Source organism: Sapajus apella, unplaced genomic scaffold (genome assembly GCF_009761245.1).
Source record: "Sapajus apella isolate SASKATOON/1434 unplaced genomic scaffold, GSC_monkey_1.0 scaffold2, whole genome shotgun sequence".
Lineage (NCBI taxonomy): Eukaryota > Metazoa > Chordata > Mammalia > Primates > Cebidae > Sapajus > Sapajus apella.
This window is the reverse complement of record NW_022436942.1, coordinates 74,365,309-74,377,981: the sequence shown is the minus strand read 5'-3', so window position 1 is coordinate 74,377,981 and position 12,673 is coordinate 74,365,309. Positions and strand designations below refer to the sequence as shown.

Genomic DNA, 12,673 nt, shown 5'->3' with positions numbered 1-12,673 from the left:
CTCAATCAGATTATTAAGACTTGCCTAAAAGAAAGATCTTAAGTGTTTCATGTATGTCTCTCTCAAAAGGAACATTCTCACCCCTCTTCCTCCCATCCCTGTTTTTTCTAACTGTCTTGTCCTTTTCCAGTTATGCTGAGAATCAAATCCTGTCAACCACTACTATTAAATGAGAGCATTGTGTCTCCTGGGTGTGGTGGGGTGGAAACGAGGCTAAGATCCACTGTTTTTAAATGATAGTGAATTGTGAGTAACTAACAAGATAGTGAATTGAACAGTATTGTTTTTTCCTTGGACTGTGGTTGTTGTGGTTCATTGCCAGCTGAACTCTTTGGTGGAAAATTGGAGAGTGATATAGAAATTTAGTTTTGAGCCTAATTGGACAAAATTGTGAGATTACATTGACTAGTATTTTGAGGAAAGGTTAATTAATATATAGGATCTTATCTGAATTTACAGTGTAGCAAATTTTCTCTTGATTTTATTTTTGCTTTTTATGTAATTTGGTGATTCCAGGAAACATTGGCTCCAGTGTTGCTTGATTTTTAGCTTCAGATTGCATCTGATATCTGGAAACTGAATTAATATGAGTGTCATTTTTCTAAGCTGCTTTTTAATATTCACTGCAGTTTTATAAACAGGAAATTTTATCAGTTGTCTTTGAATTTCTGGTAAAAAATTTTACCTCTCTACCTAGTGTTTCTATTTAGTGTGCCAAGGAATTTTTCAAAGCAAGACTAATTCTAATTTTTAGTTAGTTTATGAACTCTTTTTGACTTAGTCTCCTAGAGCCAACTTTATTTTTGTTAATCTGTGGCTGAAAAATTTCAAATCGTGTTTGTTTTGTTACTTGATGTTTTTAGTATTTTTTAAAGGAAGGAGTAAAACTAACTTTAATGTATGTTTGAGCCTCTGTTCTAAAGCTTTTCCATTTGCCTAAAGGATTTCCTGCCAACTTTTGTTTGACACCTTGCTGGTTTTTCTTGGCAGCCATTTTTTATCTGTGATATCTCCTGCCACAGCAGCCAGAGGGCGGTAAACCACAGTGGACTAATTGAGCTGTTTGCTTTATGGTCCATTTGTCTGTTCAGCTCAAACCTTTATCCTGATATTTCTTAGGGTATTTGGCTTATAAATGTAAGAACCCATTCTGGGTGAGACTGCTTGCTTAGCTGGGTAATCAGCAGAATCCCAGAACTTATGTTCATCTCAAAGCCTGTTTTAGGTAGTTAGCAGTTAACTCAGGTAAATTAGTTTCTGAATATCTAGATTCTGTTTATCAGAATTTTAAAAATAAGATGTCACCTAGAAGACAGTTACGTTTTTGTTTTTCCAGTAAAATATAAACATATTTTTACTCTTTAAAATTTTTTCCTCATGTAGTAGAGAGGTATTAAAGCTTTTTAAAAAAGTGACTTTCTTATTTTTCGTGATTGTTTCTGTCATCCTCCATTTCTCTGTATTTATTAATCGCTTACATTTTAGCTTTTTGGCCTGCTCTTTGTTACTGTGATACATATCATGCTGTAATGATGAGGAAACCAAACCCAGCTGCTAATGAGGCTTATCTAGTTGATATATAGAATAAAATTATTTATGCCAACAAAGAAAATTGTCAGTGTTCTTAGAAATAGCTTATTAAATTATTATGTTATTTCTCATGGGCTTTGTTACTGAGTTAACATGAAGGGGTATTAAATTTTGGCATAGTTGTTTTAGATTGCATGTGTAGATTAATGTCTTAAGTATTTTTTGGTAAAGAGTTGAGCAAAGATGGAATTATTTTTAGATTTAAAAAAATTACAGAAACACCATGTTTAAATTAGAAAATTAGGAAAACGTAGAATCATCATATGAAGAGAACAAAGAAGTAAAAATCTTGAAGTCTGAAAGAGTTTTGGATGTTTTATGTACAAATGAAATGGGTACCATACAGTTTTTCTAATTTTCTAATTAAATGTAGTATTGTGAATATTTTCTCTTGGGAATGATTTCTTTTGAGTTTGAAAATGGTATAAGCTGTGTATATTTTGTTTTCTACTAGGAAAGTATTTATAGTAACAGAATAATTGTAACTTCATTGAGTGCATCTGCTCTTTTTAATCTGTTGAATTTTGAGCAAGGTTTTAGATCCTTTTATAACAAGTGTCCATTTTTGTAGGTAAAAGTAGTTGAAAAAGGTTATATATGATTCAGCTTAATTACAGAAAATATCTAGCCTTAATTAGAAAAATGAGTGGCATAAAGACAACTTTGTTTCAAATAAGGGGAAATATGATAGCAGTCATGAAAAACTGAAGGATATAAAGGGACTATTTTAATTGGTAGCCATACAAAGTGGGGGTATTTTAGAATGTATTTCATTCTCTAATATATTTGAGTTATTTTATTTTGGGTGAAATAAATTGTAGACTGGGCATGGTAGCTCATGCCGGTAATCCCAATACTTTGGGGGGCCAAGTCGGGGCTGATTGCTTGAGGCTAGGAGTTCGAGACCAGCCTGGGCAGCATGGTGAAACCCTGCGTTTACAAAATGTACCAAAAAAAAAAAAAAAAAATTAGCCAGGTGTGGCGACACGCGTCTGTAATCCCAGCTACTTGGGTGGCTGAGACTGGAGGATCGCTTGAGCCCAGGAGTTGAAGGTTGCAGTGAGCAGAGATCATGCCATTGCACTCAGCCTGGGCAACAGAGTGAGGACCTGTCTCAAAAAATAAATAGTTAATAGCAGAATCCTCTTATCAGGCTTTAATGTTAAGCATGACATTACCATTATTTGTAATATTTTTAAAATATGAACATTTTACTGTTTCTTAAATTGCTTTTTAGTTATGTCATTTGGCATTTCCCTTTGTCTTCATAGTATACTCCAAATAGCATACTGCTAAGAAACTTCACAGGAAGCTATAATACCAAAACAACCATCTTGCATTTAAATATATAGAGTATCTCAGAAAATAAAAATAATCCTACAGGGTACACACACAAGTTAGTTTTATGATATTGTCCTTTTTGTTTAATTGCTTGAAATATCTGTGAAATAGTCTGAGAAGACTATAACGTATTTATAGTCTGTCCTTGTTACTTGGATAAACACTTTTAGGCTCTTGCCTGGGGAATTGTTCTTAATATGTATGGTGTAGTGATTGAGAGCATGGGCTCTGGATTGCTTGGGTTTGAATGCTTGCATGGTCACTAGCTGTGTATTCTTGGTCTAATTAGTTAAACTGTGCCTCAGTTTCCTTACTGTGAATTAAGTTATGAGGTTAAGAAAAATTAAAAGTACTTAGGCAGCTAAGCAGTACTTAGCAGTTAATCTGTAATTGTAGTTATTGCTACTGCTACTGTACAAAGACCTACAGGCTGTGAATGAATTGTGGCAATAACAGGTTGCCTGAGGCTTAGGGTAGGAGTGAAATAGTCTCTTCTCTAAAAGGCTGAGTTAGGTGGGTCATAGTGTGGAGTATGCAGAAGCAAGGATAAGAAATTTGGACTTAATTTGACAGAATTTGAGGAATTAAAGATTTCTGATCAGGAAAGGCACAATTAGGAAGATTAATTTAGTAATATACAGGATTAATATGTAGAGGGAAATCATAATGTGACTTTTAAAATTCTAAACTGGAATATGAACTTGAATATTCTGTTTAGTTCAGGATACAGATTTATTTAAAATACTAATGATTATATTCTATAATTCATATTAATAATCTTTAACAGTTTTATTATACCTTTGCCGTTTTGGCTTGACTAAGATCTACATTTTAATTTAAGTTTTAGAGGTTAGTACAGTGTGCTGAATTGACTTCTAATATACCAAACAAATACTTTTTTTTTGAGTTGGAGTCTTGCTCTGTTGCCCAGGCTGGAGTGCAGTGGCATTATCTGGGTTCACTGTAACCTCTGCCTTCGGTTCAAGTGATTCTCCTGCCTCAACCCTCCTGAATAGCTTAGATTGTAGGTGTGCACTACCATGCCCCGCTAATTTTTGTATTTTTAATAGAGTCAGGGTTTCACCTTGTTGGCCAGGCTGATCTCAAACTCCCAACCTCAAGAGATCTGCCCGCCTTGGTCTCCCAAAGTGCTGGGATTACAGGCATGAGCCACTGTGCCTGGTAACAAATACTTTTTAAATAAACACAATCTTCTAGCCAGTTCACTGCCTGTTAGTTAGCGGTGGGAAAGACATGCAATCTGGAAACCCCAAAATAGTACAAAGGGCAAGCATAGACCTCTAAGAACTGCAGATTGCTTTCCCCGAAGCTTTGCAGATCTCTGGTCCAGAAGGAGAAGTGTCAGATTCAGCCTAGTATGTGCTTAAGAAAGTTTGTTGAATCAATGACTGAAACCTATTTTATGAGGTTCTAATGTACTGCAGTATTGCACTCCCAGAAGATTGACTTACAATTCATTTGTGAAAATTTTTAATGATTTCATAATGCGAGGAGATTGAAACCTAGTTAAAATAAGGCATTATTATTTCTGATTTTAATTCCCAACAGGGTAGAAATAACCAATTTATTTTGTATATTTTCTACCAAAAATATTTAGCACTAAATATGCACTGTCTACAATTTTAAAATTTATGTTGTCCTTTTTTTTTGATTATTATAGGCAAATATAAATTACAACAAGAATACATCTGTACAACTCTAAAAATGATCATCTCTATAACAGTATCCGAAGTCTTGTGAATTGGCTTTATTATCTGTGTAGGGGTAGATTGGCAGTTATTATACTTTGTTGTGTATTTAGAGACATAAATATTGCTTTTTCTATTTTTAAGAGTGCTACCACCTATGCCAAGAGGTGTGGGTGATTGTAAAAAATGTTAGACATAAGAGAGCCTGGAAAAATTGATCTGTTTTCTGATAGTGACTAAATGGTAAGATAATTTAAGACACTAGTACTATTATTAATTGAACTGATTGCAAGTGGGCATTTTGTAGGGGTATGAGAAGTGGGAATTTTGTGGGGTGTGGGAAGGTTGAGTTTTTTTAGTTTTATAATCTGTATGTATAGATTACAGTCTGCAATTCCGAATGTGGGACTTTGTTTAGATGACTCCAAGCAGGAACCTAACTTCTCCATTCCTTCTGGCTTTTTATTTTTAAATAAACATATTTACACACATATATGCATATGCCTCTTTTTCATCTAAACTATTTAAAAGCAGTTTTCAGACTTCATGGACCTTTGCTCCTAAATACTTCAGCATATAAGCCCCATGAGAATGTGAAACACTTTCTTACATAACCAGAGCACTTTTGTCATATTCAAGAAATTTAATATTGATGTGATTAAATGATCTAATATTCAGTCCATATTCAAGTTTCCCAATTGCCCCAGTAATACCTTTTATAGTTTTCTCTCTCTCTGATCCAGAATGGAATCAGGATCACACATTTTTAGGTGGCTTGTTTCCTCTCACAATATTTCCGAAGTTGTCTTGGGGATCAATGATATTATTGTTATTTGAAGGGAGCAGTTTAGTTGTCCTGTAAATGTTCCACATTTTGAATTTGTCTAATTGTTTCCTTACCATTAGAGTCAGAATAAACATTTTTGGCAAGAATATATTAGGTGATGTTGTGTACTTTCCATGGCATCACGTCGGAAAGCACGTCATGTCAGTTTGTCTCGATATTGATGGTACTGAGCTTGATCACTTGATGAAGGTAGTATCTGCCAGATTTCTCCATTGTAAAGATACCCTTTCCTTTTGTAATTGTTAAGTAAAGTTGGGGTGAAACTTTGAGAGTGCGTGAATATCTCTTTCCTCAAAAGAGCATGATTTTGAGCCTGTTTAAACCAACTAAAAACCTCCTGAATCACCTCCTTTATAAAGGCAGTGGAGATCAGATGAAGACTGCATTCTTAAGTCACAGCAGAGTTCAAGAGGAGAAGAGAAGAAAAATATTGAAGATCTAGCAAACGCAAATTATGATGGCAGTGTCACACTCTAAAAATGAGTAGCCCTGTTGCTTAGCATACCTAAAAAGAGAAGTATTGACACTGAATTATCTACAATCATAGACAATAAAATATGTAGGAATATATTACTGTGTATCTTAGAGCCTGTGAACTTTCAATTGATTTTTGGTGATTTCTGCTTATCTTTAAACGGTAAAAATAGTCAGTATTATACATGAATTTATTATCAGTTGAAATTTAAAAATTCTTTCTGGAAAAATAATGACTCTTTTAAAATTGACAGGAATGAAATTATCTCTAGGTAAAATGTCATTCACATTGAGAACTTCTCCGAAGGAGAAAATCTGATCTTTGACTTATTTTCACTCTGTTTTTATATCTTTTTTTTCTTTAGTGCTGTTGAATTTGTGAGTCATTGAAATTAATCCCTGACTGAAGTGGAAAATAGTTTTTACAGTATTTGGATTTATTTATTTTTTAGGTATAGAAGTCTCGTGATTTTGAAAACATGAATGATACCATTCTGCAGCAGCATTGTAGATTTGAGGTATTTTATGTGTCAACATTAACTTCACAGTTAAATCTTTCAGATTGGTATTACAGTGTACCTGAAAAGTAAGTTTCACTTGACTTTTTTTTGTTGTTGTTGAGACAGAGTCTCACTTTGTCGCCCAGGGTGGAGTGCAGTGGTGCGATCTCAGCTCATGGCAGCTTCCACTTCCCTGGTTCAGGTGGTTTTCCTGCCTCAGCCTCATGAGTAGCTGGGACTATAGGTGCTAATTTTTTGTAGGTTTGTTTTTGAGTAGGGCTGCATGTTGGCCAGGCTGGTCTCAAACTCCTGACCTCAAGTGATCCACCTGCCTCGGACTCCCAAAGTGCTGGAATTACAGGCGTGAGCCACAGTGTCTAGCTACTTTACCTTTCATATTTGTCATTATTTTGTGGATAATAATGAAAATGCATCTGTATTTCATGAGAAACAAGTACTTTCAGGAAAAACACATATCCAGTAGTAACTGGTAGCTGGGTCTAAGTAATTTATGAAGTATACTTTTATTTTTCTTGGATCTAAATTATTCAAGTCTTGATGTAAATTTCCTGATTCTTTTAATTTTATCACTATTCTCTTTTTCTGTTTTGTTTGAAAGAATGAGTTTGCCAAAGCTATAAAGTATGTTTTTCATTGTGTGACGATTAGCTGAATGATTCTAGTGCATACTTATTAAATACTAGATTTAATATGTAATTATATACTTGAAAGAAAAAAATAACATACTTATTAAGACTTTGGTAAATAATACATTCATATTATAAAATTATGGTAAGATTATAATCTCTATTCTTTCTTTTCTGTAGAATCTAATAATCTGTTCTTTCAGATGAAGAATAGAAAAAGATCTAATGAATTAGATACCATTATTAAGGTAAATATGCTTGAAATTGAGAGAACAAGCTAAAGTGTAACTTTTAAGTGTTAAGTAAAATTGATGTGTTACCACAGGCAACTTGCTGAACCATATAATTAGTTTTTTTCTATGAAAAATGAGACATGTATACTGAGGTTGTGGTGAAATAGCATGTAAAGGGCTTATGTTTTAATGATATGAAAATTAAACAATTGGCAAAAATATTATAATTTACAGTTTGTTGGTAAGTATAGGTATTATGGCCTAATGTGCTGTGTCGATGTGAAATCACCTACTTACATAAAGTAAACCTGAGTAAAATTCCCTTAAATGAGATATTAGAGTCACCATTGGAACAAATAGGGTTGAAAATTGTCTTAACACTAGATTAACTGTTAATTGGTATATTATATTCTTTTTTAAAATGTGAGTAATTTTTATGATGACTGATAGATAAGTGTTTAGTCTAACATTTTTAAGCCTAGCCGTGTTTGATCCCCCCCTCACCATTTGAGCGTATTTTATTGGAAAAGTTTGTACCTCATAGAAAACCTTACGATAGCAGAGGTTGTTGTGGCTTGGTGTGATGGCTCATGCCTGTAATCCCAGCACTTTGGGAGGTTAAGGTCAGAGGATCTCTTGAGCCCAGAAGTTTGAGAACAGCTTGGGCAACATAGTGAGCTCTCATCTCTATTAATAAAATTTTAAAAAGAGATTGTATGTTAAGATGGCATAGTGATACAGTTAAAGGTTTTTTTTTTTTTTTTTTTTTTTTTTCCTTAGTAAAATATTTTCTTAGTTTTAGCTCTTGGTCAGGGAGGCTGATATAAGAATATGAATGTGGAAAATTGAAGAAAAGGTTTAAATATTGGTAGAATTTAGGACCTAAATAATTCAAGAAAGAGTTATATATTAGAACATTAAAACTGAATTGAGTAGAGCTACATATTTATATAGAATAACATCTTTTGCCTGTAAGCAAATCACTGCTGACATGTATAAATGGCATTAGGTTGGTGGTACTGTTCACATAGGAGATGAAATAAAAATTCCCTAAAATAAAACTAGGGTTTTCCTGGGAAGGAGGAAGTGGGTAATGGGTCTTGGTGAATCATGAATGAGTATCCTCTTCTGCAGTGGGATGCTGTCTCTGCAGAAAAGAAAACCATTAGTTGGGCATGGTGGTATTCGCCTTGTAGTTTCAGCTACTTGAGAGCCTAAGGCGGGAGGATCACTTGAGCCCAAGAGTTCAAGGTTACAGTGAGCTGTGATTGTGCCACTGCACTCCAGCCTGAGTGATGGAGTGAGACCGTCTCTCTAGAAAAGCAAAAAAAGAACACCTGTTGTTTAGTGTAGCCACCTCGATTAATGATCTTAGCAAGTTTCTGCATGGAGAAGTTGCATCTTCTCTGTCAACACTTGCTGCTTCCCCTTGTGCCTTTATGTAATGGAGATGGCTTCTTTCCTTAATCCTCGTGAACCAACCTCTGCCACCTCCCAATTTTGCTTCCACACCTCTCTCAGCCTTGGTAGAATTGAAGAGAGTTTATGCCTTGTTCTGGGTTAGGCTTTGACTGAAGGGAATGTTGTGGCTGGTGTGATCTTTCAGACCACTCAAACTTTGTCCATATCAACAATAAGCCTGTTTCACTTTCTTATCATTCATGTGCTTGCTGGAGTAGCAGTTGTAATTTCCTTCAAGTGTGTGTGTTTTTTTTTTTTTTTTGCATTCACAGCTTGGCTTCTTGGCACAAGAGCACTAGCTTTCAGCCTGTCTTGGCTTTCGCCATGACTTCTTCACTAAGCTTAATTATTTCTTGCTTTTGATACAAAGTAAGAGATAGGCAGTTCTTCCTTTTCACTTGAACATTTAGAGGCTATTGAAGGGTTATTAATTGGCCTAATTTCAATATTGTTTCTTAGCAAATAGGCCTGAGGAGAGTAAGAGAGTTGGGGAGCAGCCAACCCTTGGGCAGTCAACACAGAAAATAGTGATCGATTGGTTCAGTTCGCTGTTTTACATGGGCGTGGCTTGTGGTGCCCCTGAACGATATAATAGTAACATCAGAGGTCACTGAGCACAGATCCACCATAACAGATATTATCATAATGAAAATGTTTGAAATATTACAAGAATTACAAAAATGTGATACACAAGAATTGAGCCCATGCTTTTTGAAAACTGGCGTTGATAGGCTTGCTCAACACAGGGTTGATACACACCTGAAATCTGTAAGAAATGCAGTATCTGCAAAGCGAAATAATGTGAAGTGCAATAAAGTGAGATATTCCTGTATCTTACCGAGGTAGTTGATAAGCTAGAATTACATATCTGCTATCATTAGAGGTCTTTTTTCCCCTCTTTTTCTTTGTATAGATCTGTTGTCATAGCCCAAATATTGAAAAATCAGAGATACGTAGCAAAAGACTGGGAAAACTATTGGTGAAGCAGGAGGCCACCATTGAGTTGTTTTATGGTCTCTGGATCTGCTTAAAGTATATGGTAGGCTGAACTAATGTATAGACCTCTGTGCTTAACTTTCTGTGAATAATTGTTTGAAAAAGTAATTACAGATAGTTTTCATTTGGTATTGTTTTATGATGCTTGAGCAAATGGAAATTAAAACTTGATATGCTCAGCCATAAGTATTACTAGGGCTAAGATTTTTTTCTTTTTTTTTTTTTTTTTTGAGACGGGTTCTCACTGTGTTGCCCAGGCTGGAGTGCAGTGGCTGTTAACAGGCGCGATCCCACTACTGATCAGCACAGGAGTTATGACCTGCTCTGTTTCCGACTTGGGCTGGTTCACCCCTCCTTAGGCAACCTGGTGATCCCCCGCTCCTGGGAGGTCACCATATTGATGCTAAACTTAGTGCGGGCACCCGATCGGCATAGCGCACTGCAGCCCAGAACTCCCGGGCTCAAGCGATCCTTCCACCTCAGCCTCCCGAGTAGCTGGGACTACAGGCACGTGTCACCACGCCCGGCTAGGGCTAAGATACTTCAAAAAATACCTTAATGGTAGAAATAACACATAAATTTTTTTCCTCCTGAAAAATCCAGACAGTGTAGAAATCTGTTTTCTTTTTTCTTTCTTTTTCTTTCTGAGATGGAGTCTCACTCTTTCGCTCAGGCTGAAGTGTGGTGGTGCCATCTCAGCTCACTGCAACCTCCGCCTCCAGAGTTCAGGCAATCCCCCTGCCTCAGCCTCCCGAGTAGCTGGGATTCTGGTATGTGCCACCACACCCACCTAATTTTTGTACCTTTAGTAAAGATGGGGTTTCACCATGTTGCCCAGGCTGGTCTTGAACTCCTGACCTCAAGTAATCTGCCTGCCTTGGCCTCCCAAAGTGCTGGGATTATATGGAAAATGTGAGCCACCGCTCCTGGCCGAAATCTCTTCTAAGTACTAGAGCATCGTGAAATTGGATTCTGTTGCTTTAAGCATTTCGTGACTGAGCGGCTGTCCTGATGCTACCTGAAGAGATTCTCACAGAATATCATTATGGCTAGTAAGTGTTCCATAATTTTCTTTAAGCTCCATCTATGTAAATATTTTTGAACAATTTTCCACAAGTACAGGGCCACATACCTATTTCTTATAAACCCGAAGCTGATAAAATGCACTCTGTATAATTGGGTCTTGTTTTGATCCTGGCACTTTCATATTGGGATTTGGCAGTGAGTTCAACAGAATAAGCATTATCCTCTTGAGGCCCATCTAGGATTGAACTAAAGGGCTTCTACAATATCCACATGATCATACAATTAGTTCTGTCTCTCCCTCTCTCTCTTTTTTTTGTACTGCTGATAGTGTAACTGAATATGAGCTGGTTGCCAGGGTATTGTGGTGGAATAATACCCTGCAGTTTGTAGTTAATCATGCAGCAGAACTGGCTTGATTAAAAAAAAAAAATGAGATAAAAATTAAATAAAGATGAAGTGGCTGTGTGTTGAAAAAGATTGTATGTATACAATGTAAAGGGAAGGTTAGAGTGTTCATAAATATGTCATTATTAGTCTTTCTCATATTTATATAATGTATGCAAAATATTTTCCTTTTTAAAAATTACTTTTATTTTTGACTTTGCTAGCACTTGGGGGAGGTAAGACTTTTTGCCAGTCTTGAAGGCTTACTTTCTGACACAAAAGAAAATAAGTAATTATTTGTGGAAAGACTGCTTGAATAAGGGAAGTATGAACCTATTCAACATGAGGTCTCTTCATATAGATTGTTTTATTTTTCACAGGTAATTTTGAACTTGTTTAAATGTAAGTTGTTTTGGTGTTTGCTATTTTAAATTTACTTTAAAATATATTTAGTCTAAAGGAGAAAAATTTAGATACTCTCAGTTAAATTTCAGGCACCATATTTTTAACTTATTTTAAAAGTAGCCTAGTAGATATTTATAATGAAAAGGGTGTCTGCCCTGGCATCCTTGGACAAATTATATACAACTCTGATTGTTTAGGGAGGAAATAGCATTTGTTGACACTGACTCCTATTATGGAAACATTTGTCATGCCATTTATTGGTTTCATGAAGAGTATAACAAAGAGGGCCTCTTGATTTGAGTAGCAAAGGTGGCTGGGGGCAATTATCCTCATTGCTGTGGTAAAGGCTTTATTAACTAGATCTCAGCTGGAGCCCTCAAACAGATTTAAAAGTACCCCCTCATCCCCAGTAAGCACATATCATTTTACAAAAAAAAAAAAAAAAAAAAAAAAAAAAGGTTAAATGACTTAAATATAGCAATATCAGTGATTAGTCCCAATATACACAGATATCTATTTGGTTCCTAGTATGGTTCAGAAAATGTGCTAACCTAGCATATAGCAAAAACACTTTAATGGGATGTCCTGGGATCAGTACTGATTCAGCTCAATTGCCCACACATTTAAAATCATAGCATTATGTAATAACAATCAATGATGTGTGAGAGGATGCTTTAAAAGCATTCTTTGAGCTTTATAAATGTAAGGTGTGCTGGGCTTGGTGGCTCATGCCTATAATCCCAGCACTTTTGGAGGCTGAGGTGGGAGGACCGCTTGAGGCCGGAGGAACTCAGGTATTGGAGACCTGGGCAACATGGTGAAGCCTCATCTCTACAAAAAAATAAATAAATTAGCTGGACATGGTGGCGTGTGCCTGTAGTCCCAGCTACTTGGGAGGCTGATGTGGGAGGATCAGCTGGGCTTAGGTCAAGGCTGCAGTGAGCCAAAATTGTGCCACTGCACTCCAGCCTGCGTGATAGATTGAGACCCTGTCTCAACAACAACAACAACAACAACAACAACAACAAAAACAAACCAACAACAAACCCTAAAAGGTTAG

General features: G+C 36.0%; 1 protein-coding gene across 3 annotated transcripts in view; it reads left to right on the top strand.

Annotated features, from left to right (window-relative positions):
• The window catches only part of MED13L (mediator complex subunit 13L), a 309,612-nt gene that overhangs the window by 40,256 nt on the left and 256,683 nt on the right, over window positions 1-12,673 (top strand). The gene's annotated exons all lie outside the window — the stretch shown is intronic.